The sequence below is a fragment of the Bos javanicus genome, chromosome 8 (assembly GCF_032452875.1).
Source record: "Bos javanicus breed banteng chromosome 8, ARS-OSU_banteng_1.0, whole genome shotgun sequence".
Taxonomy (NCBI): domain Eukaryota; kingdom Metazoa; phylum Chordata; class Mammalia; order Artiodactyla; family Bovidae; genus Bos; species Bos javanicus.
In genome coordinates, this window is record NC_083875.1 from 22,706,246 (window position 1) to 22,733,389 (window position 27,144).

At 39.4% G+C, this 27,144-nt stretch overlaps 1 long non-coding RNA gene and 1 other non-coding gene across 2 annotated transcripts in view; one reads left to right on the forward strand and one right to left on the reverse strand.

Annotated features, from left to right (window-relative positions):
* The first annotated feature begins 3,695 nt into the window (after positions 1–3,695).
* The window catches only part of LOC133252498 (uncharacterized), a 68,572-nt gene continuing 45,123 nt past the window's right edge, over positions 3,696–27,144 (forward strand). Inside the window, exon 1 of the long non-coding RNA XR_009737955.1 lies at positions 3,696–5,595. This is a non-coding gene — a long non-coding RNA (uncharacterized LOC133252498). The remainder of the gene's footprint in view (positions 5,596–27,144) is intronic.
* Positions 11,235–11,308, reverse strand: TRNAC-ACA (transfer RNA cysteine (anticodon ACA)). Its single transcript has one exon. It is a non-coding gene; the product is annotated as a tRNA-Cys (tRNA).

A 27,144-nucleotide genomic window follows, 5' to 3' on the forward strand; every position in this document is an offset into this window, starting at 1 on the left:
AGACCCCATGGCCTGCAGCCTTCCAGGCTCCTCCATCCATGAGATTTTCCAGGCAAGAGTACTGGAGTGGGGTGCCATCGCCTTCTCCAAACGTGGTATTAGTACACTCATAATGTTGAGCAACATCACCATTTATCCAGTTCCAAAACATTTTCATCATCTTCATAGGAGACCCCCATACCCAATAAGCATGTTCTCTAGACCCTCCCTGTTCCTAGACCCTCCCTGTTCCCAGACCCTAGCAACCAGTAACGTCTTGTTGTCTTTGTGGATTTACCTATTCTGGACACTTGGTGATAAGTGAGGTCATACAATATGTTGTCCTTTGTGTCTATCTTCTTTCACTTAGCATAATGCTTTTGAGGTTCATCCATGTTGCAGCATGTGTCAGTACTTCACTCCTTTTTATGGTTGAATAATAGTCCATTGTTTATCTGGTCATATGGTAATGAACATTTGGGTTGTTTCCACCTTTTGGCTTTTGTGAATTGTGCTGTGAACATTTGTATACAAGTATTTGTTTTGAATACTTGTTTTCAACTCTTTGGGGTATATGCCTAGGAGTGGAATTGCTAGGTTATAATTATACTGCTTAACCTTTTGTGGAACTGCCAAACTGTTATCCACAACTGCGCCATTAAATATTCCTACCAGCAATGTACAAGAATTCCAACATCTCCACATCCTCCTTATTTTCTCTCTGTGTCTGTCTGTGTGTGTTTTAAGAAGGCATCCTATTGGGCATTAAGTATAACTCATTGTGGGTTTGATTTATATTTCCTTAATGAGTGCAGATGTTGAGTATCTTTTCATGTGTTTATTGATTACTTGTATGTTTTCAAAAGAGAAATGTCTTTTCGAGTCCTTTGCCCATTTTAAAATTGGGTTACTTTTCTTTTGCTGTGAAGTTGTAAGAAATCTTTGTATATTATAGATCCTAGATTCTTATCAAATACGTGATTTATAAATATTTTCTTTCATTCTACCTGTGGTCATTTGACTTTCTTAATAGTGTTCCTGTGCACAAAACATTTTAGTTTTGATGAGGTCTAATTAATTTTGCTTTATGTTTGCTGTTTATGCTTTTGGTATCATATCCAAGATCCCATTACCAAATCCAAGGTCATAAAGATTTACCTCTATGTTTTCTTTTTTACTTTTTATTTCATATTGAAGTATAGTTGATTACAGTGTTGTAGTGATTTCAGGTGCACACCAAAGTGATTTAGTTATACATATACACAAATCTATTCTTTTTCAAATTCTTCTCCCATTTAGATTGTTGCATAATATTGAGCAGAGTTCCCTTTACTATACAGTAGTCTTTATTGAAGATTTACCTCTATACTTTCTTCTATGACTTTTAGAGTTTTATATCTCTTAATTAAGTCTTTGATGCATTTTGATGTGTGGTGTTTTTTGTTTTTTTTTTTTTGCATGTGATGTAATGTAGGGTTCTATCTTCCCTTCCAAGTGGATATCCAATTGTCTGACACCATTTGTTATGAGGCTGTTATTTGTCAATTGAATGGTTTGGGATTCTTGTCAAAAATCAATTGACTGCAACTACTGAAGCCTGTGCCCCTAGAGCTTGTGTTCCACAACATTCTCCACAACATTCTCCACCACTTCGAGGAGCCTGCACATTGCATTGAAGAGAAGCCTCTGCTAACCACAACTAGAGAAGGCCTGTGCACAGCAGTGATGACCCAGTGCAATAAAAAAAATTTTTAAGTACATTTAAAAAATCAATTGAGTATAGATGTATTGGTTTATTTCTGGATTCTCAATTATATTCCACTGAGATATATATATATATATATATATTTTTTTTTAATATCTGCTCCACACTGTTTTTATTACTTTAGCTTTGCAGTATGTTTTGAAATTGAGAAATAAGTATTCTATTTCTGTTCTTCTTTTCAAAAGTATCTTGATCTGTTTCAAGTTTGTATCTGGAGTCCCTTGCAATTCCATGTATGTTTCAGGATCAGCTTTTTCATTTCTACCAAAAAAACAAAAAAGCACATTGGGATTTCCATAGGAATTTCACTGGATATGTAGATTACCTTAGGTACTACTGCCATCTTGACACTATTTAGTCTTCTAATTTATGAACACAGGGTGTCTTTCCATTCATTTAGGTCTTCTTTAACTGCACCTATTTGGTTAAATTTATTTTTAAATATTTTGTTCTTTTTGATGCTACTAAAAATTGAATTTTCTCAATTCCTTATCTGGATTGTTCATTGCTAGTGTTTAGAAATACAACTGATTTTCATGTTGCTCTTCTATCCTGCAGTTTCACTGAATTTATTAGCTCTAATAGTTTTCTGTGTGTGTGTGTGTATTCTTTATTTTCCACATATGATCATGTCATCTGCAAAGAGGGATAGTTTTACTTGTTTCTTTCCAATTTGGATGTCTCTTATTTCCTTTTTCTTGACATATTGCTCAAGTTATAACTTTCAGGACAATGTTTCTTATACAATTTTGAATAGAAGCAGTGAAAGCAGGCATTGTCGTTGTTGTTCCTGATCTTAGGCATAACTCTTTCAGTCTTTCACTATTGATGTTAGTTGTAGGGTTGGTTGGTTTGTTTCCATAAATGCTCTTAATCAGATTGAGGAAGTTCTCTTTATTCCTAGCTTGTTTAATGTTTTTATCATGGAAAAGTGTTGGATTTTGTAAAATTCTTTTTCTGCATCAATTGAAGATTATATTTTCTTTCATTCTATTAATATGATATATTATAATTGATTGGTTCTTATTTGTGGAACCCCTTGTGAGATAAATATCACCTGGTCATGGTGTGTAATTATTTTAACATTCTGCTGGATTCAGTTTGCAAGGATTTTATTCAGAATTTTTTGCATCTATATTCATAGGGGATATTGGTCTGTAGTTTTTCTCTCTTGTGATGTCTCTGGTTTTGGTATCACATAATATTGGTCCCATCAAATGAGTTAAGAAGTGTTGACTATTTTTCTATTCTTAGAAGAGTTTGAAAAGGATTGGTGTTAATTGTTCTTTAAGCAGTTCATACAATTCACTAGTGAACCAATGATCTGGTCCTAGACTTTTCTTCATCAGAAGGTGGTGTTTTTTTTTATTTTTATTTTTTTAACTACTGATTCAATCTCTGGTTATAAGGCTGTTTAGATTTCTTCCCCCCCCCCCCCTCTAATCAGTTTTGATAGTCTATATGTTTCTAAGAATATGTCCATTTTATCTAGGTTACCTAATTTGTTAGTGTACATTGTTTATAGTTTACTCTTTAAATCTTTTTTATTCCCTTAAAATCGCTAGTAATGTCTCCATTATGCTATGTTTAAATCATCTTTTTCTTGATTGAGGATTCACTTGAATGCTACAAATGATCAACTATTTCTCAGAGCTCCCATAAAGTCATTTCTGACACCATTTTGGTGTTTCTGTGTCGGGACGGCCCATGGAGCTTCCTATTCTGCCATTTCCACAGATAGCCCTTCTGTCTTTTTTTGTTTGTTTTGCTTTCCAGCCGAACGGCAAAATGACTCTGATGTGCCAGGTTCCGTTCTCTAGTCATCCTATGTGACTGGGACTCAGTCTTCCCTGCCCCACCTGCCCACTTTCTGTCCCCCACCACGTCTCTGAAGCCCAGTCTAGCTCTAACACTCAGCTGTATCTGAGAACTCAGTCGTGTCCCACTCTTTGCGACCTCATGGACTGTAGCCCGCCAGGTTCGTCTGTCGATGGAATTTTCCAGGCAAGAATCTTGGAGTGGGTTGCCATTTTCTACTCCAGGAACATTCAGCTAGCCCCTTCCAAAATTTTCTCCACCCGCTCGCCTTCCTCTTTTTTGCACTGTAAAAGGAGGTTCTTCTTCTTTCCTCAACTCTCTCTCCTACACACACAGAGACACGCACGCACACCCTGTTCTTCTCCACGATTCCCGAGCGCCTCACGGCGCTCAGCCGAAGGCCCCAAAGAGGCTCGGGCCAACAGGAGCGGGTCTCGGGCCCTTTACCGAACCCGCGCTCGCCGAGCGGAGCGGAGCGTGCACGTGAGCGTCTCCCGAGCACTCACAGCGCCGCCCGGCAGCCCGCGCCGCCAGCGCGACTGGGAAGTGAAACGCGGGGCTGGGCGGCGGCCTCCTGCGAGCGGCCCGAAAAAATCGGCGGCTTGCTCTAATTAAAAAAACCAAACGAAAGAGAGCAAGAAGGAAGATGAGAGAAAGGGAACGAGGAAGAGGAAAGGGAGAGGTTTTTAACTGGACGGGCCCCCTCCCGTTGGCTGGCTGGAGGCCGCGGGACCGGAGCTCGGCTCTGAGGTCGGCCTGGGATTTCCCCGTATAACGGACGAAACGTCGGGGTCATCCGGTCGTGGAGGCAAAAAAAAAAAGGTACTGCCGGACTGAGGCGTTTCTAGCGTCAGTGGGGAGCGCGCAGGGTGCGGCGAACCGAGAGCCCCAGGCTCGCGGAGAGCAGAGCACCCTGGGTTCGGCCGCGTCTCCCAGGTGCCTGCATGGCCCTGGCGGCCGGTGGGAGGGCCCCAGTTCAGCTCAGTTCAGTCGCTCAGTAGTGTCCGATTCTTTGCGACCCCATGGACTGCAGCACGCCAGGCCTCCCTGTCCATCGCTAACTCTTGGAGTTTACTCAAACTCCTGTCCATTGGATCGGTGAAGCCATCCGACCATCTCATCCTCTGTCGTCCCCTTCTCCTCCTACCTTCAATCTTTCCCAGCATCAGGGTCTTTTCAAATGAGTCAGTTCTTTGCATCAGGTGGCCAAAGGATTGGAGGGAGTTTCAGCTTCAGCATCAGATCTTACAATGAATATTCAGGACTGATTTCCTTTAGGATGGACTGGTTGGATCTCCTTGCAGTTCAAGGTTCTCTCCGGAATCCTCTGCAACTCCACAGTTCAAAAGCATCAATTCTTCGGCGCTCAGCTTGCCTTATAGTCCAACTCTCACATCCATACATGACTACTGGTAAAACCATAGCTTTGACTAGAAGAACCTTTGTTGGCAAAGTAATGTCTCTGCTTTTTAATATGCTCTCTAGGTTGGTCATAACTTTTCTTCCAAGGAGCAAGCAACACCTACCCCCAGAACTCACGTGCGGGACTTAAGCAATAATGGTCAAGCAATAAACAAAAGGATATGTGTGTGTGTGTGTGTGTGTGTGTAGTTTTCCTGTTTTTTTTTTTTTTCTATTTGAATTTTCTTTGAGTGAATTATTTTACAGTAATTTAGACTGTTTTCTGAATTCTCAGTAATCTTTTCCTTTAAATAGCTGACTGAATCGAGTGTTGCCCCAGTTCTGTCTGTACAGGGCTTGGTCTTAGAGAATTGTTTCTATTGAGGCATCACAGTTGAGGAACAAGTCTGCATTTATGTTTTCTGCCCCATGTACAGCTACCTGAAATTATTTATCTTCTCTGTTTATTTATATCTGTAAGGTATTTCTGAGCAAACAGAATAATCATTCCCTAAACTCTGCTTCCATTCAGGTGGACAATGTACCTGCCCCAGACCCCACCAGTTTACTAAAAAAAAAAAAAAAAAGATATGTGAGATTTGAGGGGGAAAAATGTGAGGAGTTCTGCCTCTGTAAGTAGTCTTCTCTTTCATTAATTTATGCAAGAAATAGCTACTGAGTACCTCTGGTATGTCAGGCACTGTGCCAAGCCATAGGACTATAGGACTCACCATCTCTAACAACAGATAAAAATAAAACATAAAGTACTGGTGTTGATCATAAATCTTCCAATATTCTGTTCTGTCTACTTTCTGAGAAAATCTTTCCTGTTATACAAACTTCTTATCAGACTGAAATCGTAACTGTTTCCAATCAAGCTGAATATCCTTGATTCGGTAAAGATTGCCCCAAAGTTTTTTTTAAGTGACTAAGAGAACAAATAAACATGTTAACTCTACCCAGAAGAAGTTACTGAGAGTACTATTTCTTTATTGGAGGAGAGAGAAATAGTGCTACCCTCATTCTAAATCATATAATAAAATGATTCTTCTTATTGTTAATAACTCAAGTGAGAAAACTGTTGTTGCAGATGACATTTGAAGTTGGCAATCTAGGAAACAAATCTCAGGATCCTTCTACTTGATAATGTCTAAGTCACCATTAGTTGCTATATATTTTAAAGCTATTTTGACATACAAAAAGATTTTCTTAGTTGCCATATTTTCAAACTTTGTATGAATGTGCAAGCTCAGTTGTGTCCGACTCTTCATGACCATGTGGACTGTAGCCCACCAAGCTCCTTTGTTCATAGGGTTTCCAGGCAAGAATACTGGAGTGGGTTGCCATTTCTTTCTCCACAAACTTTGTCTAGGAAAGAATAAATAGATTTTCTATTGGCCCAGTAGTAAGAAGAAATAAATTTGGCCTTGGAAATCAAGGAGTCTATCTTTGTAGGTGGGGAAGTGGGGAAACTATTTTTAATGGCACGATAGTAAGAAGAAATAAATTTGGCCTTAGAAATCAAGGAGTCTATCTTTGTGGGTGGGAAACTGGGGAAACTAGTTTGCACAAAGCTAAATAATAATGACTGTACAGTGGAAGTGAGAAATAGATTTAAGGGACCAGATCTGATAGAGTGCCTGATGAACTATGGACGGAGGTTCGCGACATTGTACAGGTGACAGGAATCAAGACCATCCCCAAGAAAAAGAAATGCAAAAGCAAAATGGCTGTCTGAGGAGGCCTTAAAAATAGCTGTGAAAAGAAGAGAAGGGAAAAGCAAAGGAGAAAAGGAAAGATATTCCCATTTGAATGCAGAGTTCCAAAGAATATCAAGGAGAGATAAGAAAACCTTCCTCAATGATCAATGCAAAGAAATAGAGGAAAACAATAGATGGGAAAGACTAGACACCTCTTCGAGAAAATTAGAGATACCAAGGAACATTTCACGCAAAGATGGGCTCAATAAAGGACAGAAATGATATGGACCTAACAGAAGCAGAAGATATTAAGAAGAGGTGGCAAGAATACACAGAAAAACTGCACAAAAAAGATCTTCATGACCCAGATAATCACAACGGTGTGATCACTCACACTCACCTAGAGTAAGACATCCTGGAATGTGAAGTCAAGTGGGCCTTAGGAAGCATCACTATGAACAAAGCTAGTGGAAGTGATGGAATTCCAGTTGAGCTATTTCAAATCCTAAAACATGATGCTGTGAAAGTGCTGCACTCAATATGCCAGCAAATTGGGAAAACTCAGCAGTGGCCACAGGACTGGAAATGGTCAGTTTTCATTCCAATCCCAAAGAAAGGCAATGCCAAAGAATGCTCAAACTACCGCACAATTGCACTCATCTCACACGCTAGTAAAGTAATGCTCAACATTCTCCAAGCCAGGCTTCACCAATACGTGAACCATGAACTTCCTGATGTTCAAGTTGGTTTTAGAAAAGGCAGAGGAACCAGAGATCAAATTGCCAACATCCGCTGGATCATGGAAAAAGCAAGAGAGTTCCAGAAAAACATCTACTTCTGCTTTATTGACTATGCCAAAGCCTTTGACTGTGTGGATCACAACAAACTGTGGAAAATTTTGAAGGAGATGGGAATATCAGACTGCCTGACCTGCCTCTTGAGAAACCTATATGCAGGTCAGGAAGCAGCAGTTAGAACTGGACATGGAACAACAGACTGGTTCCAAATAGGAAAAGGAGCACATCAAGGCTGTATATTGTCACCTTGCTCATTTAACTTCTATGCAGAATACATCATGAGAAATGCTGGGCTGAGGGAAGCACAAGCTGGAATCAAGATTGCTGGGAGAAATATCAGTAACCTCAGATATGCAGATGACACCACCCTTATGGCAGAAAGTGAAGAAGAACTAAAGAGCCTCTTGATGAAAGTGAAAGAGGAGAGTAAAAAAATTGGCTTAAAGCTCAACATTCAGAAAACTGAGATCATGGCATTGGGTCCCATCACTTCATGGCAAATATATGGGGAAAGACGGGAAACAGTGTCAGACTTCATTTTTGGGGGCTCCAGAATCACTACAGATGGTGACTGCAGCCATGAAATTAAAAGACGCTTACTCCTTGGAAGGAAAGTTATGACCAACCTAGATAGCATATTACAAGGGAAGTCCAGAATATTCAAAAGCAGAGACATTACTTTGCCAACAAAGGTCTGTCTAGTCAAGGCTATGATTTTTCCAGTAGTCATGTATGGATGTTGAGTTGGACTGTAAAGAAAGCTGAGCGCTGAAGAATTGATGCTTTTGAACTGTGGTGTTGGAGAAGACTTGAGAGTCCCTTGGACTGCAAGGAGATCCAACCAGTCCATCCTAAAGGAGATCAGTCCTGGGTGTTCATTGGAAGGACTGATGTTGAAGCTGAAGCTCCAATACTTTAGCCACCTGATGCAAAGAACTGACTCATTTGAAAAGACCCTGATGCTGGCAAAGATTGAGGGCAGGAGGAGAAGGGGACGACAGGATGAGATGATTGGATGGCATCACTGACTCAGTGGACATGGCATCACTGACTCAGTCCACTGACTCAATGGACACAACTCTGGGAGTTGGTGATGGACAGGGAGGCCTGGCGTGCTGTGGTTCATGGGGTTGCAAAGAGTTGGACACAAGTGAGTGACTGAACTGAACTGAACTGAAATAATAATGAAATAAAGTGTTTTCCTACGGACCATTGTGGAGAAGGCAATGGCAACCCACTCCAGTACTCTTGCCTGGAGAATCGCAGGGATGGAGGAGCCTGGTCGGCTGCCGTCTGTGGGGTTGCACAGAGGCTGACACAACTGGTGCGACTTGGCAGCAGCAGCAGCAGCAAGGACCATTGAGATGAGATTGATGAAAGGAGGGAGGAGAGAGATGGCTACAGTGTGTTTCTTTTTTGCCAGAAAAAGTACCTGATGTAAATACTTACCAGGAAGGGGCAGTGGGTCCAGGCTAGAACCAAAGGTGGATGTTTCTGGAGAGTTCAATCAGAAAGTGACCCAGGGTAGTGAGGGGTTGATCACTTTGAAAGGAGAGTTATCTTTCAAATGGAAGAGCAGAATTAATAATTTCCATGCCCAGCCCTATATGAAATAGATCAATCATGTTTAAAGTAAAAGAGAGGGAAATAGGTTTCACAGTTTCAGTTGCTAAGTAGTACCATTGCAGGAAGTGAGGGTTGATGAACTGCAACTTGCCCCTGGGCAAGGTTGAAAGAGCTACCTTTGGGTGCCAAATGCAAATGAAGTAAATTTTTTCTTTTTTCTCCTTTTCTTTGTATAAGAAAACACTACGTATGACAAAAAACAACAAAATTCTGTAAGGCAAGATTCCTTCAATTAAAAAATAAATTAATTAAAAAAAATATTACCAAGTGTTGGCAGAGGAGTATAAATAAATATTGGTGGGGGGGGCAGTAAAATTATATAACATCTACAGAGGAAAATTATCAGTATCCATGAAAAATTTAAGGGGCATCTTTTGTATTCAGCAGTTGCTCCTCTAGATATTATTCTGCAGATACATTTACATGTGTGCAAAATGGCCTATGTATAACAATAGCCACTGTAGCTTTGTAATAACAGAAGATATTAAACAACTGCAGTTGCCACAAATGATGGATTAATTAAATTATGAGTTTTCCCTAAAATTAGTAATGTACAGCTATTAACCAGAATGTAGCAGATCTAGCAAATATGAAATGATTTCCAAGGTACATTGTTGAGTGAAATAAGAAAAGTACAGGACTATGTGTGTAAAATACTTCAAATTAGATTTTAGGTATATTTGTATGTGTGCTTGTATATACATGGAATATTTCTGAAAAGACACAGAAAAAGTTGCTGACTATTGTCTCAAGGGAGGGAGGTAGATGACTACAGGCTGTGTGGAGGGAGATTTACTTTGTACTGAATACAGTTTACTGCCAGTTTAAAAAACAAGGGTATGAACTATCTAATACAAGTAAAACAAACACCTAGTAAAGTAAAACAGGTACTGGTAGAAGGAAGTATTTTTGTTGAACTCACCACATTCTGTTTTGTAAGAATTCTGTTACTGTCAAAATTGCATTTACAGGAAGAGAACAAAGAAAACCTTAGGGTAAGTCATTTCAGTTAGTCTCTTATCTAAGCCTTCATTTCCTTATTTGTAAAATGGGTATGAGGATGACTACAACAACAGAGTTGTTGTCTGGAAGCATAAAGAATATAAATCATTATACATACAAAAGCACACACACACACATATTCACTCACTCACTTTTGGCTCAGACTTCCAGTTTCCCCAAAGCAGTTTCCAAATGAAGACCAAGCTGGGCTTGAAGCAGAAAGAATTTAGGCACAACTCAGGCATATTCTCACCAGCACAGGATTTATCATTAGCAGTAAATCTCATCCCCTTGGATTTCATTCACTAAACAAACATTACCAGTCAAGTACTGTGCTGGCTGCTTGGATACAATGATGAACAAGATAAAATTGTGCTTTAAAAAGTATTATGCAGTTTATACATGAGTGTGTCTGCCTTCAAATAATATAGAACAAAATTAATGTTTCCCTTTGCTACTGCTCTTCTGCCCAGAGGTAACTGCTGATATCTTCATAAAAGTGGGGACAATACTTTATGATTTATGGTTTTGTTTGGTACATATTGTTTCCCCCCTAAAAATAGCATTATACAGTATGTACTGTTATGTTACTGTCTAAAATATCAATGTCTTTGAGATTTTTGCAAAGAATCAGAAAAATTCTTGCTTATTCTTTTAAATTGTTGTAGGTAGCCTATCGTATGCTTCCCTTGTGGCTCAGCTGGTACAGAATCTGCCTGCAACGTGGGACACCTGGATTCGATCCCCAGGTCGGGCAGATCCCCCAGAGAGAATATGGCAACCCACTCCAGTACTTGTGCCTGGAGAAGTCCATGGACAGAGGAGTGGGACAGGCTGCAGTCCATGGAATCACAAAGAGTTGGATTACAAATCACAAAAAGTTAGTGCGACTAACTTTCTATTGTATGGGTAAATGCACCATTTAATCATTCCCTTACTGATAGACACTTAAGTCATTTTCTATTTTTACTAGTATAAAATGGGCTACTAATCCTTGGTGAAAGTGAAGTCGCTCAGTCGTATCCAACTCTTTGGACCAACTCTTTTCGAGTCCGTGGACTGTGGCCTACCAGGCTCCTCCTCCTACCAGGGATTTTCGAGGTAAGAGTACTGGAGTGGGTTGCCATTTTCTTCTCCAGGGGGATCTTCCCCAACCCAGGGATCGAACCCGGGTCTCCTGCATTGTAGGCAGATGCTTTTACCATCTGAGCCACCAGGGAAGTCCTATTCTTGGTTATATATGCTGCAAATGTTTTCTGCCAGCTTGTTGCTTGTGCTTTTGCTTTATGTAATTTAGATTACAGAGTTTTAAAATATTAATGGAAATAAATATCAGTTTTTTAAAAAGCAGTCTTAACAATATTGTTGTCTTAAGACCTTTGACACACCCAAGATTGTGATTACATTCTCCTACATTTGCTGTTAATACTTGACATTTACTTATTTTGTTGACCTGTACTTTATTTTCCCTTTATGTGAAATTGTGGTATAGGCATTATAATGCCCTTCCCGCAAGATGTCCATGTCCTAATCCCTGGAAATTGAGTATGTTAAGTTACAAGGCAAATGAAATGAAGGTTTCAGGTGGAATTAAGGTTGGTAATCAGCAGACTTTGAGATGGTGTATTAGTTTCCTATTGTTACTAAGATTTAGTAGCTTAAAACAATACATGTGTATTTTCTTACAGTTTTGGATTTCACAAGGCCAAAATCAGTTTCACTGGGCTAAAATAAAAATGTTTGTATGGCTGATTTTTTCCTGGAGTCTCTGAATGGAAAGTCCCTTTTCTTGTCTTCTAGTGGACACTTGTATTCCTTGGATAGGGATCCCTTCCTCTATCTTGGAAGCATAAATCTCTCTAATCTCTGCTTCTGTCATATCTCTTTCATAAAATCTCCTTCAATCTCCCTCTTATAAGGACACTTATAATTACAGTTCACCCAGATAATCTAGGATAATTTCCCTATTTCAAAATCCTTAATTTAATTACATATGCAGAAGTACGTCTTTCCATATGGCAGTAATCATAGGTTCCAGGAATTCAGACTTGGATATCTTTGGAGGACATTAGTCACTCTCCCACGTATAGGGAGATTATCCAGATGGTCCCAATGTAATTATATAAATGGGAGACACAGGCATAACAAAGAGCCAGAGAGTTAGCAGTGGGAGTCTTAGTCTGATGTGGATGGCTCTGAAGACGAAATAGAGAGGGCAGTAAGCATAGGAATGTGGGTAGCCTCTAGAGAGTAGAAAAGGTAAGAAACGAATTATCCTTCAGAGCCTCAAAAAAGAATTGATTTAACCCAGTCAGACCCATTTCAGAGTTCTTTTTTAAAATTTAACTTTTAGAGCACGTAGCCTGAGATTTACCCTCTTAATAATTTTTAAGTGTCCAATACAGTCTTGTTAACTATAGGATAGATAACAGTATATTGTATAACAGATCTTTAGAACTTATTCATCTTACTTAACTAAAACTTTATGCCTGTTGATTAATAATTCATACCACCCCTCTGCCCCTTGGCAACCACCATTGCACATTTTGATTCTATGATTTTGACGATTTTATATACCTTATATAAGTGAAGTCATGTAATTCTTGTCTTTCTGTGACTGGTTTATTTCAGTTAGCATAAAATCTTCAAAGTTCATCCATGTTGTTGCATGTTGCAGAGTTTCCTTCTTTTTAAAGGCTAAATAATAATCCATTGTATGTGTATAGTATTGTTTCTTCATTCATCTGTTGATAGGCATTTATGTTGTTTTCACATCTTGGCTATCGTGAATGATGGTGTAATGAACATGGAAGTGCTAATATTTCTTTGAGATCTTGGTTTCAGTTCTTTTGGATAAATACCTAAAAGTGGGATTGCTTGGTCATATGGTAGTTCTGTTTTTTTTTAAGAACCTTTATATGGTTTACCATAGTGGCTATACTGTTTTGCATTTCTACCAACAGTGCACAAAGGTTCCAGTTTTTCCACATCCTCACCAACTCTTGTGATCTTTTTTTTTTTTTTAAATAATAACCATCCTTACAGGTATGAGACAATATTTTATTGTGGCTTTGATTTGTATTTCCTTTACATTTATAGACTGTGGAACATTTTTTCATGTACCTGATAGACATTAATATATCTTCTTTGGATAAATGCCTGTTCAGGTCCTTCAGTTCAGTTAGTCGCTCAGTCGTGTCTGACTCTTTGAGACCCCATGAATCGCAGCACGCCAGGCCTCCCTGTCCATCACCAATTCCCAGAGTTCACTCAGACTCACGTCCATCGAGTCAGTGATGCCATCCAGCCATCTCATCCTCTGTCGTCCCCTTCTCCTCCTGCCCCCAATCCCTCCCAGCATCAGAGTCTTTTCCAATGAGTCAACTCTTCGCATGAGGTGGCCAAAGTACTGGAGTTTCAGCTTTAGCATCATTCCCTCCAAAGAAATCCCAGGGCTGATCTCCTTCAGAATGGACTGGTTGGAGCTCCTTGCAGTCCAAGGGACTCTCAAGAGTCTTCTCCAACACCACAGTTCAAAAGCATCAATTCTTTGGCACTCAGCTTTCTTCACAGTCCAACTCTCACATCCATACATGACCACTGGAAAAACCATAGCCTTGACTAGATGGACCTTTGTTGGCAAAGTAATGTCTCTGTTTTTCAATATGCTATCTAGGTTGGTCATAACTTTCCTTCCAAGGAGTAAGCATCTTTTAATTTCATGGCTGCAATCACCATCTGCGGTGATTTTGGAGCCTAACAAAATAAAGTCTGACACTGTTTCCACTGTTTCCCCATCTATTTCCCATGAAGTGATGGGACCAGATGCCATGATCTTCGTTTTCTGAATGTTGAGCTTTAAGCCAACTTTTTCACTCTTCACTTGCACTTTCATCAAGAGGCTTTTTAGTTCCTCTTCACTTTCTGCCATAAGGGTGGTGGCATCTGCATATCTGAGGTTCTTGATATTTCTCCCAACAATCTTGATTCCAGCTTGTGCTTCTTCCAGCCCAGCATTTCTCATGATGTACTCTGCATAGAAGTTAAATAAGCAGAGTGACAATATACAGTCTTCATGTACTCCTTTTCCTATTTGGAACCAGTCTGTTGTTCCATGTCCAATTCTAACTGTTGCTTCCTGACCTGCATACAGATTTCTCAAGAGGCAGGTCAGGTGGTCTGGTATTCCCATCTCTTTCAGAATTTTCCACAGTTTATTGGGATCCACACAGTCAAAGGCTTTGGCATAGTCAATAAAGCAGAAATAGATGCTTTTCTGGAACTATCTTGCTTTTTCGATGATCCAGCAGATGTTGGCAATTTGATCTCTGGTTCCTCTGTCTTTTCTAAAACCAGCTTGAACATCAGGAAGTTCATGATTCACGTATTGGTGAAGCCTGGCTTGGAGAATGTTGAGCATTACTTTACTAGCGTGTGAGATGAGTGCAGTTGTGTGGTAGTTTGAGCATTCTTTGGCATTGCCTTTCTTTGGGATTGGAATGAAAACTGACCTTTTCCAGTCCTGTGGCCACTGCTGAGTTTTCCAAATTTGCTGGCATATTGAGTGCAGCACTTTCACAGCATCATTTGTGTGCTGTGAGACTTTCAGGATTTGGAATAGCTCAACTGGAATTCCATCACCTCCACTAGCTGTGTTCATAGTGATGCTTTTTAAGGCCCACTTGACTTCACATTCCAGGATGTCTGGCTCTAGATGAGTGATCACACCATCATTATTATCTTGGTCGTGAAGATCTTTTTTGTACAGTTCTTCTGTGTATTCTTGCCACCTCTTCTTAATATCTTCTGCTTCTCAAAAATGACAGAATGATCTCTGATCGTTTCCAAGGCGAACCATTCAATATCACAGTAATCCAAGTCTGTGCCTCAACCAGTAATGCTGAAGAAGCTGAAGTTGAACGGTTCTGTGAAGACCTACAAGACCTTTTAGAACTAATACCCAAAAAAAGATGTCCTTTTCCTTATAGGGGACTGGAATGCAAAAGTCAGAAGTCAAGAAACACCTGGAGTAACAGGCAAATTTGGCCTTGGAATACGGAATGAAGCAGGGCAAAGACTAATAGAGTTTTGCCAAGTGAATGCACTAGTCATAGCAAACACCCTCTTCCAACAACACAAGAGAAGACTCTACACATGGACATCACCAGATGGTCAACACCAAAATCAGATTGATTATATTCTTTGCAGCCAAAGATGGAGAAGCTCTATACAGTCAGCAAAAACAAGACCAGGAGCTGACTGTGGCTCAGATCATGAGCTCCTTATTGCCAAATTCAGACTTAAATTGAAGAAAGTAGGGAAAACCACTAGACCATTCAGGTATGACCTAAATCAAATCCCTTATGATTATACAGTGGAAGTGAAAAATAGATTTAAGGGCTTAGATCTGATAGATAGAGTGCGTGATGAACTATGGAAGGAGGTTCATGACATTGTACAAGAGACAGGGATCAAGACCATCCCCATGGAAAAGAAATGCAAAAAAGCAAAATGGCTGTCTGGGGAGGCCTTACAAATAGCTGTGAAAAGAAGAGAAGTGAAAAGCAAAGGAGAAAAGGAAAGATATAAGCATTTGAATGCAGAGTTCCAAAGAATAGCAAGAAGAGATAAGAAAGCCTTCCTCAGTGATCAATGCAAAGAAACGGAGGAAAACAACAGAATGGGAAACACTAGGGATCTCTTCAAGAAAATCAGAGATACCAAAGGAACATTTCATGCAAAGATGATCTCGATAAAGGACAGAAATGGTATGGACCTAACAGAAGCAGAAGATATTAAGAAGAGGTGGCAAGAATACACAGAAGAACTGTACAAAAAAGATCTTCATGACCCAGATAATCACGATGGTGTGATCACTGACCTAGAGCCAGACATCCTGGAATGTGAAGTCAAGTGGGCCTTAGAAAGCATCACTATGAACAAAGCTAGTGGAGGTGATGGAATTCCAGTTGAGCTATTCCAAATCCTGAAAGATGATGCTGTGAAAGTGCTGCACTCAATATGCCAGCAAATTTGGAAAACTCAGCAGTGGCCACAGGACTGGAAAAGGTCAGTTTTCATTCCAATCCCAAAGAAAGGCAATGCCAAAGAATGCTCAAACTACCACACAATTGCACTCATCTCACATGCTAGTAAAGTACTGCTCAAAATTCTCCAAGCCAGGCTTCACCAATACGTGAACCATGAACTTCCTGATGTTCAAGCTGGTTTTAGAAAAGGCAGAGGAGCCAGAGATCAAATTGCCAACATCCGCTGGATCATGGAAAAAGCAAGAGAGTTCCAGAAAAGCATCTATTTCTGCTTTATTGACTATGCCAAAGCCTTTGACTGTGTGGATCCCAATAAACTGTGGAAAATTCTGAAAGAGATGGGAATACCATACCACCTGATCTGCCTTTTGAGAAATTTGTATGCAGGTCAGGAAGCAACAGTTAGAACTGGACATGGAACAGACTGGTTCCAAATAGGAAAAGGAGTTCGTCAAGTCTGTATATTGTCACCCTGTTCATTTAACTTATATGCAGAGTACATCATGAGAAATGCTGGACTGGAAGAAACACAAGCTGGAATCAAGATTGTTGGGAGAAATATCAATAACCTCAGATATGCAGATGCCACCACCCTTATGGCAGAAAGTGAAGAGGAACTAAAAAGCCTCTTGATGAAAGTGCAAGTGGAGAGTGAAAAAGTTGGCTTAAAGCTCAACATTCAGAAAACGAAGATCATGGCATCTGGTCCCATCACTTCATGGGAAATAGATGGGGTAACAGTGGAAACAGTGTCAGACTTTATGTTTCTGGTCTCCAAAATCACTGCAGATGGTGACTGTAGCCATGAAATTAAAAGACACTTACTCCTTGGAAGGAAAGTTATGACCAACCTAGATAGCATATTGAAAAGCAGAGACATTACTTTGCCAACAAAGGTCCATCTAGTCAAGGCTATGGTTTTTCCTGTGGTCATGTATGGATGTGAGAGTTGAACTATGAAGAAGGCTGAGCGGTGAAGAATTGATGCTTTTGAACTGTGGTGTTGGAGAAGACTCTTGAGAGTCCCTTGGACTGCAAGGAGCTCCAACCAGTCCATTCTGAAGGAGATCAGCCCTGGGATTTCTTTGGAGGGAATGATGCTGAAGCTGAAACTCCAGTACTTTGGCCACCTCATGTGAAGAGTTGACTCATTGGAAAAGACTCTGATGCTGGGAGGGATTGGGGGCAGGAGGAGAAGGGGACGACAGAGGATGAGATGGCTGGATGGCATCACTGACTCGATGGACGTGAGTCTGAGTGAACTCCAGGAGATGGTAATGGACAGAGAGGCCTGGCGTGCTGCGATTCGTGGTGTCGCAAAGAGTCGGACGTCACTGAGTGACTGATCTGATATATATATATATATATATATATATATATATATATATATATATGAATTATATAGTTTGCAAATGTTTTCTCTGAGTTCACAAATTACCTTTTCACTTTCTTGTTTCTGTTGCTATAAAGAGGCTTTTTAGTTTGATGTAGTCCCAGTTAACTGTTTTTCTTTTCTTGCCTGAGGTATTGTTGTCATATACAAAAAAAGTCATTGTCAAGACCAGTATCACAAAGCTTTTCCCCTACATTTTCTTTTAGGAGTTTTACACTTTCTTATCTCTTATTTAAATGTTAATCCATTTTGAGTGATTTGTGTATATGGTATAAAACAAGGGTAAGGTTTCATTCTTTTGCATGTGAATATCCAGTTTTCTTAACACCATTTGTTGGGGAAATTGTCCTTTCCCTATTGTGTATTCTTGGCAGTTTCAGTAAAGATCAGGTTGACCATATATGCATATGTTTATTTCTGGGCTCTTTAATCTGTTCCATTGGTTAGATCTCTGTCTTATGCAGGCACAGTACTGTTTTAACTTCTGTAGCTCTGTAGTATATTTTGAAATCAGGAAGTGGGGTGTTTCAGCTTTGCAGGATTGCTTTTTCTATTCATGTCCTTCAGTGTTTCCATATGGCTTTTAGGATTGTTTTTTCTATTTCTGTGAAAAATACCACTAGAATTTTGGTAGCGGTTACATAGAGTCTGTAGATCACTTTGGGTTGTATGGACATTTTAACAACATTAATTCCTCAGTTCCTGGACATGAATATCTTTCCATTTGTTTGTGTCTTTATCAGTGTCTTATAGGTTTTAGTGTACAAGTCTTTAACCTCCTTGTTTAAATTTATCCCTAAATATACTAAATATGTATATTTATATTTATATGTGTATTCCTAAATTCCTAAATATGTTTTTATGCTATCGTGAATGAGATTGTTTCTTTAATTTTCTTTTCCAATAGTTCACTGTTAGTATATAGAAATGCAACTGATTTTTGTATGTTGATTTTGTATCCTGCAACTTTACCAAATTTGTTAGTTGTAACACCTTTATGGTGGAGTCTTTAGGATTTTCTGTATGTGGTGTGTATATATATATATATATATATATGATCGTGTCATTTGCAAACATGGATAATTTTAGATCTTATTTTCCAATTTGGATGCCTTTTATTTCTTTTTCTTGCCTAAAGTGCTCTACCTCTAACTTCTAGTACTATGTTAAATAGAAGTAGCATAGCAGTCATCTTTATCTGTTATTGATATTAGAGGAAAAGCTTTCAATTTTTTTTTTTACCATTTAGTGTGATGTTACCTGTGTGCTTATCATATATGGCTTCTGTTAGGTTGAGGTAATTTCCTTATATTGAGATTTTTTTAATCCTGAAAGGATATTTGAATTTTGTCAAGTGCTTTTTGTGTATCTATTGAGATGATTCTATAATTTTTATTCTATATTCTGGCCTTATGGTGTGACACATTGATTTGTATATGTTGAACCATCCTTGCATCCCAGGGATAAATCCCACTTGGTCATAATCCATGATCCTTTTAAATAGCTGTTGAATTTGGTTTGCTGGTATTTTGTTTAGAATTTTTGTATCTGTATTCATCTGGGATATTGGTCTATAGTTTTCTTTTCTTGCTTGTTATCAGGGTAATTCTGGTACCTGGCTTTGGTATCAGGGTGGCACTGACCTTGTAAATGAATTTGGATATGTATACTTCTCTTTGAGTTTTGGGAAGAGTTTGAGACAGATTGGCATTCATGTTTTTATTTTGTCATCTCTTTTTTTTTCCTTCTAAGTCGTCTAAGAGTTTGTCAATTTTGTTTATCTTTTCATGATATCACCTCTTAATTTTGTTGGTTTTTTCACATTGTTAATCTGTTCTCTCTTTCACTTATGTTTTAATCTTTTTTATTGCCATCATTTTGATAACTTTAGGCTTAATTTGTTCTTCTTTTTATAGCTTCCTGGGGTATAAAGTTAGGTTGTTTGAGTTTTTTTTTTCTTTTTTAATATAAGCATTTATGTCAACAAACTTCCCTCTTTGTACTGCTTTTGTTGTCAGTCAGTTCCGTTGCTCAGTCATCTGACTCTTTGCAACCCCGTGGACTGCAGCACACCAGGCTTCCCTGCCCATCACCAACTCCCGGAGCTTGCTCAAACTCATGTCTATTGAGTTGGTGATGCCATGCAACCATCTCATCCTCTTTCATCCCCTTCTCCTCCTGCCTTCAGTCTTTCCCAGCATCAGAGTCTTTTCCAATGAGTTGACTCTTTCCATCAGGTGGCCAAAGTGTTGGAGCTTCAGCTTCAACATCAGTCCTTCCAATAAATATTCAGGACTGATTTTCTGAATATTTTGTTGTACCTCATGTATTTTGATATGTTGTGTTTTTGTTTATCACAAGGTATATTCCAATTACCTTTAAACCTAGTTGGTCAGGAGTATTATTGCTTAATTTCCACATTTGTTAATTTTCCCATTTATCATCTACTGTTGACTACTAGTTTCATTCCATTGTGGGCAGAAAAGATACTTGGTATAATTTCAGTCTTCTTAAACTTCTTAAGACATGATTTGTGACCTAAATATGAGCTTCCCGGAGAATGTTCCATGTGCACTTAAGAAGAATGTGTATTCTATTGATACAGTGTGGAATGTTCTTTATGTCTCTTAGGTCCATTTAGTCTATAGTTTTATTCAAGTTCTCTGTTTCCTTTTTGATCTGTCTGAATGTTCTCTCCATTATTGAGAGTGGAGTCTTTTACTGTTACTATCTTGTCTTGTATTGCTTATTTCTCCCTTCAAATGCTCAATGTTTGCTTTATATATTTAGATGTTTTGATGTTTTATATATATGTATATATATACACACACATGTATGTGTATAGTGTGTACATGTATGTATATATACACATACATATATTTAGGCATATATGCTCAGTCGTTCAATTTTTCCAACTTTTTTGTGACCCCATGAACTGTAGCCCAGCAGGCTCCTCTGTCCATGGGGATTTCCCAGGCAGGAATTCTGGAATGGGTTGCCATTTTCTTCTCCAGGGCATGCTACTCAGGGATTGAACTTGCATCCCCTGTCTCTTGCATTGGCTGCTAAGTCAGTTCAGTCGTGTCCAACTCTGTGTGACCCCATAGACGGCAGCCCACCAGGCTCTCCCATCCCTGGGATTCTCCAGGCAAGAACACTGGAGTGGGTTGCCATTTCCTTCTCCAATGCATGAAAGTGAAAAGGGAAAGTGAAGTCACTCAGTCGTGTCCGACCCCTAGCGACCCCATGGACTGCAGCCCACCAGGCTCCCCTGTCCATGGGATTTTCCAGGCAAGAGTACTGGAGTGGGGTGTCATTGCTTGCATTGGCAGGCAGATTCTTTACCACTAGGTCATGAGAGAAGCCCCATCTTATAAATGAGGAAGCAAAGGCTTAGAGAGGTGCTGAACCTTGCCCAGCCATATATATCCAGTGAATGGTAGAGCCAGAATTTGATCCTAGTTCTGTCCAGGAGAATGGACTATGCTCATTGAGCCTGATATTGCTCTACACTGGGAGGTCTTTAGGCCTTTCTCAAAAATGCATTTGGGATTAAAGCCACCTTTGCTTCTTATTCCTGTTTTCATCAGTCAGAAACCTCAGTGTAGGTAAGCATTCCTGACCAATTTCCTCTCTCTGCCCTTCATGCTCATGCTGCTAAGTCGCTTCAGTCGTGTCTGACTCTGTGCGACCCCATAGACGGCAGCCCACCAGGCTCCCCCGTCCCTGGGATTCTCCAGACAAGAACACTGGAGTGGGTTGCCACTTCCTTCTCCAATGCGTGAAAGTGAAAAGTGAAAGTGAAGTCGCTCAGTTGTATCCGACTCTTCGCAACCCCATGGATTGCAGCCTACCAGGCTCCTCCGTCCATGGGATTTTCCAGACAAGAGTGCTGGAGTGGGTTGCCATTGCCTTCTCCATTCATGCTCAGAATGCTCCATAATCCCTTGTCCTTAACCCAAATCTCTCCCACCTCCCAAACTTTCCACTGTGTTCCTAGTACTCCTACTCTGTATCAGCTAATGCTGTGTAGCCTCAATTTCTTTTTAGTTTCTGCTTCCTTCTTGAAGAGTATAAATGTAATCCAGCTCTCTCTTGAGGATATGGAATTTCCTGAAGGTCTCTGATATGAAAATTTTTATTCTCCTTAGCAACTCATTTGAAGTTAGGAGGTGAATTTGAGACCTTCTTTGTTCACCTTGTATCTTTCCCAACTGTTGTGGATTGAATTATATACCTGCAAAATACATATGTTGAAATTGTAGCCTCTAGTACCTCAAAAATGTGACCTTGTTTGGAAATAGGGTCATTGCAGATGTAATTAATTAAGGTGAGGATTAGGGTGAAGCCCTAATTTAATATGACTGATGTCCTTATAAAAAAGGGAAATTTAGGCACAGATATGAACATAAGGAGGATGCCATATGAAGATGAAGCAGAAACCAAGCCAAGGGACACCAAAGATTGCCAGCAAACTGCCATAACCTGGGGGCAAGGAATGGAACAGAGCCTGCCTCATCACTCTTAGAAGGAACCCATTTTACAGACACCTTGACTTCTAGCTTTTTAGAACTGTGAGCCAATATATTCCTATTGTTTATGCCATCTAGTTTGTGATACTTTCTTATGGCAACCCTAGCAAATTAACACACCAACTGTCTGGTAAAAATCTTGTTTCACTTTAAGGCTCAGACCATTCAACCCAGCTCATTTTTCAGATCTCAGTTAAATGGTTATTTCCTCCAGATTACTTCCTTGATTAGAGTCTTTGGTATAAGTGCTCACAGAATGATTTTCATTCTTTTTGGAACACTTATTTACCTAAGTTTGCAGTTGTGCAGAGGGTAGTTGTTTAATTGATATTTGGCTTTACTCCTTGCTCCAAAACTCCTTGACTCCAGGAAAAGTTTCTGTTGTGCTCACCATCATATCCCAGAGTAGGTGCTGGGTAAGTGCAAATATTTGTTGAATGAATTAAAGCACTCCATTGTTTTAGAAGTTTAATTCCTTTTTGAAATACAAATAACCTTTGGCAAATATAATCCACCAAACCTTATCAGTTAACTGATATTTAATATGTACATGAAGATTAGGTCCAAAAGGACTCTGAGTTTTTGTGTTATCACATAATTGCTTCCTAAATGACACTTGGCTTCTTTGTGAGTCCTATTTCTTGCTTTTGTCTACTTTTGATGACTGTTTTATTGACTTTTTTCTGGCTGATTTGAATTTTTTATTGACAACCCTGTGGTCTTCAAAATCTTATTATCTTTAGCAGCAGTTGCCTCAGATACTTTTAAGATTTTAGGCAGTTGTTGTGACATCTTCATTTGTTGTAGCCATTACGTGGTGTCTTGGCCATACTCCTACATTTGGGCTTATTTATCTTCTAGTCAAGATTTTAGAACATTAAGAGATAGATGGCCTACCATTATTTTTAGCCCTAGATGTAGGAAACTTGCTCTTTTTCAAATGGTACCAATAATAGCTTGTGCTATCTTGAAACTAGCCAAGGATGTACCATTATGCAACTTGGGGCAGACGATGCCCTGGTGATGTCCACTAAAAAAAATAGTCACAATGCAGAAGTTGAGAGTTATGTTTTATTTGGTGGGGATTTTTTAGGACTTCAAGCCCAGGAGTCAGTATCTCAAGTAACTGAGAGAACTGCTCCGAGGAGGTGGGGGGAAGAGTCAGGATATATAGATGTTTGCAACAAAGGGCAAGTAATCTAAACATCAGAAGTATTTTTGTGAATTAAAGAAAACCAGATATCTCAAATTAAGGAATTTTGTGCTTTTCTGTGTGTGAGAAGATGCAAGAATGTGGGCTCACTGAAATCTTTCCTTTCATGTGCATCTCAGCTATCTGGGACCAGTGTTTCTTCAGTGCTCAGCTCAAGGAGCTGTCCAGATAGCAGGTACTGGACTTCCTGGGTTGCCTTGGGGCTCAGAAATTTGCATTTGGCGGACCAGAATTGCTGATGATTATGACATCCTTGTTTACTGATATGGCAGGAAATACTCTTAATTCTCAGTGATATAAAGAAAGCTGAGTACCAGAGAATTGATGCTTTCAAATTGTGGTGCTGGAGAAAACTCTTGAGAGTCCCTTGGACAGCAAAGAAATCAAACCAGTCAATCCTAAAGGAAATCAGTCGTGAATATTCATTGGGAGGATTGATGCTGAAGCTGAAACTGCAATCCTTTGGCCACCTGATGTGAAGAACTGAGTCATTGGAAAAGACCCTGATGCTGGGAAAGATTGAGGGCAGGAGAAGGGGATGACAGAGGATGGATGACATCACCAACTCAATGAACATGAGTTTGAGCAAGCTCTGGGAGTTGGTGATGGACAGGGAAGACTGGCATGCTGCAGTCCATGAGGTTGCAAAGAGTTGGACATTACCGAGTGACTGAACAACAACAAAATGACAAGGTAATACAAGAGAATGACAATCTATGAGGCGTTTCTTGGGTTTTTTAAAATAGGTGTCTCTTCCCAGCTGGTGTGGGGTGGCAGGTATTGTGTAGATGTTTCAGAAATGATGGTGGATTAAAATACTAGACAAAATCAGAAGGAAAAGTATCAGAACTTAGCTGCATAATTAGTACATTGTAAAATTTTAGTTCCCAGGTGGTGCTAGTGGTAAAGAACACACTTGCCAGTGCAGGAGACTTAAAAGATGCTGGTTGGATCACTGGGTTGGGAAGATCCCTGGAGAAGGAAATGGCAACCTACTCCAGTATTCTTGCCTGGAGAATCCCATGGATAGAGGAACTTGATGGGCAATAGTCAGTCCATGGGGTTGCAAAGAGTGGAACATGACTGAAGTGACTTAGCACAGCACAGTACATTGTGGTATAATAAGAAATATATTCGGCCCTTGCTGGCCCCACTTCCTTCTTAGCATAGAGCTGCTAAAACCCCAAGAATCCCGAGAGTTGAGTGTCTTCTGTAAGCTAATGAGAAGACTCATGACTGAGGCTTCTAGATAGCTTTAGATTCAGGGCTATAAAAGATCAAGCCAGAGTAAGAGGGTTGGACCTTCCAGTCCCCTATCCCCACTTCAGAGGAGAAGGGAACTATAGATTGAATTCATCCACTAGTGGCCAATAATTGAACTAATTGTGTCTATGCAATGAAACCTCCATACAAACTCAATTGGTGAACATGTTGAGGTCCTGGGAGGTGGTGTGCCTGGAGAGGGTGTGAAAACTTTATGCAACACTTCAGCAAACCCTCATCACCACCACCACCTGTCAATACCTTTCCCTATGCATCTTTTCCATTTGGTTATTCCTGAGTTGTATCCTTTATAATATATCAGCAAACATCTTTGTCATTTGTGTAGCCCAGTGCCAAATTAATACACCAAAATATGGTATCATCCAGCCCCAAAATGTAACAAAGTACTGATATATGTCTGCTACAGTGTGGCTGAACCTTGAAACTATTATGCCAAACAGAAGAATCCAGTTACAGAAGGTCACATATTTTATGATCCTTTTCATATGAGATGTCCAGAATAGGCAATTCCATAGAGACAGGAAGTGAATTAGTTTCCAGAGGCAAGGGGAAAGGTGGAATGAGAAATGGCTGCTAAGATATGGGGATTCTTTTGGAGTGATGAAAATCCTCTGGAGTTGGATTGTGGTGATGGTAGCACACAGTTCTGAAAGTATTATTTAACCACTGACTTGTACACTTTATTAGTGTGAACTTTAAGGTATGTAAATTGTAATATAATAAAGTTGTTACTAAAAACAAAGAAAAAACCCACAAAGACACCACCATCTCTCAAAAAAAATCCCTGAACTTCTTAGTGACTTCCATTCCTATATCTGTCTCTTTTACCTCATCTACTGCTATTGTTCCACTGGATCGTTTTGCTTCAGCTGCACCAGCCTCCTTGCCAATCTTCAAATATGCCAGGCCCTCCCCAGCTAAGGGTCTTAGAAGTCCTCTCTCTGGACTTCTCTTCCCCAGAGACTATTTTCTTATCATCAGGTATCATTTTCTTATACTGACTGTTCTATTTAATATTGTTTACAACCTCCACCCTTCTCTGCTGAGCCTACACTAGTTTTTATTTTTCTCTAGTACCTCTACTTTCAGAATCTAGAGATAGACCTTATGGGTTTAATCCTGGTTATGCCACTGTTAAACTATGTGTGACTTGGTCAAGTTACCTAATATCCTTGAGCCTTAGTTTCCTCATCTACATAATGGGGAATTTAATAGTATCTGCCTCATGGATGTGTTGTAAGAATCAAAGTGTTTAATACTTGTTAAATTTATAGCATATTGTCTGGCACATGGAAACTGTAGAATGAATGTTAGCTATTTTTATGCTTATTACTTAGTATTTTTATGCTTATTATAGATCCTTCTCCCCCTTGTAACAAGGGAGAAAGTGACTGATCAGTTACTCACAAATATAGAAGAAACCATTTATATTGTTGATGTTGAGGAACAAGTGAGATGTCCAAAGTTTAGAGACAGTGTGAGAGATTGAAAATAATTCATAGTAGAATTAAGCTTATGTTATAATGAGGTATTCTGTGATGGTTTTCCTATTAAGTATAAAACTTGGGAATATTGAGGTTTAATCATCTTGAAAGGGCCATATGAAAGATTGTTGTGGTGAAGGAAACTTTTGTGTTTTGACTGTATTAATGTAAACATCCTAGCTATGTTTTGTATTATAGTTTTGCAAGATGTTAATGTTGGGGGAAACTGGATGGAAGGTTCTCAGTATCTGTCTGCATTATTTTCTGGAGTTGCATGTGAATCTATAAGTCTCTCAAAATGAAAATTTTAATTAGGGCTTCCTTGGTGTCTCAGTGGTAAAGAATCTGCCTGGCAATGCAGGAGACACAGGTTCTACCCCTGATCTGGGAAGATCCCAGATACTGTGGAGCAACTAAGCCCCTGCACCGCAACTAGTGAGCTTGTGCTCTTGAGCCCTGAAGCCACAACTACTGAGCTCAGGTGCCACAACTCCCGAAACCCATGTGTCATGTGCTCTGCAACAAATGAAGCCACTGTAGTGAGGAGCCCGGGCACTGCAACTAGAGAAAAGCCCCCAGAACAAGGAAGACCCACAAGAGCTGAAAAATAAAAAAAGAAATTAAAATGTTTAATTAAAAAATAATAAAATAAGGTATACTTGAAATATTCTAAGAAACTGATAAATGTCTTCTTTGGTAAGATTAAAGGAAATACAAATATTTTTTTTCTTGCAGCTTATATCTTTAAAATTTTCTGCAGCATGCAGAATTTACTTTTGTAGTTTAAAAAAAATTGTCATTGATGAGAAAGAATAGCCCTGAAAATTTAATCAAACCGTTTGAAATACGTTGATGGCTTTGTTTTATTATATACAAACTATTAAGCATTAAGATTATTGACAGCCTCTACAAGTCAGTACATTAGAACCTTATGTAAATTAAACACTGCTGACCACTATTGCGTCTCTTGTCTAAATAGGCAAAATCTAGGATAGTTGACCCCAGCGTCTGGCATTGTACTTGGATATCATACGCTGTTTCTTCAGTAAGTTTTTTCCACTTGTCCATTAACCCAACCACATTCCTTCATAGCCTTAATT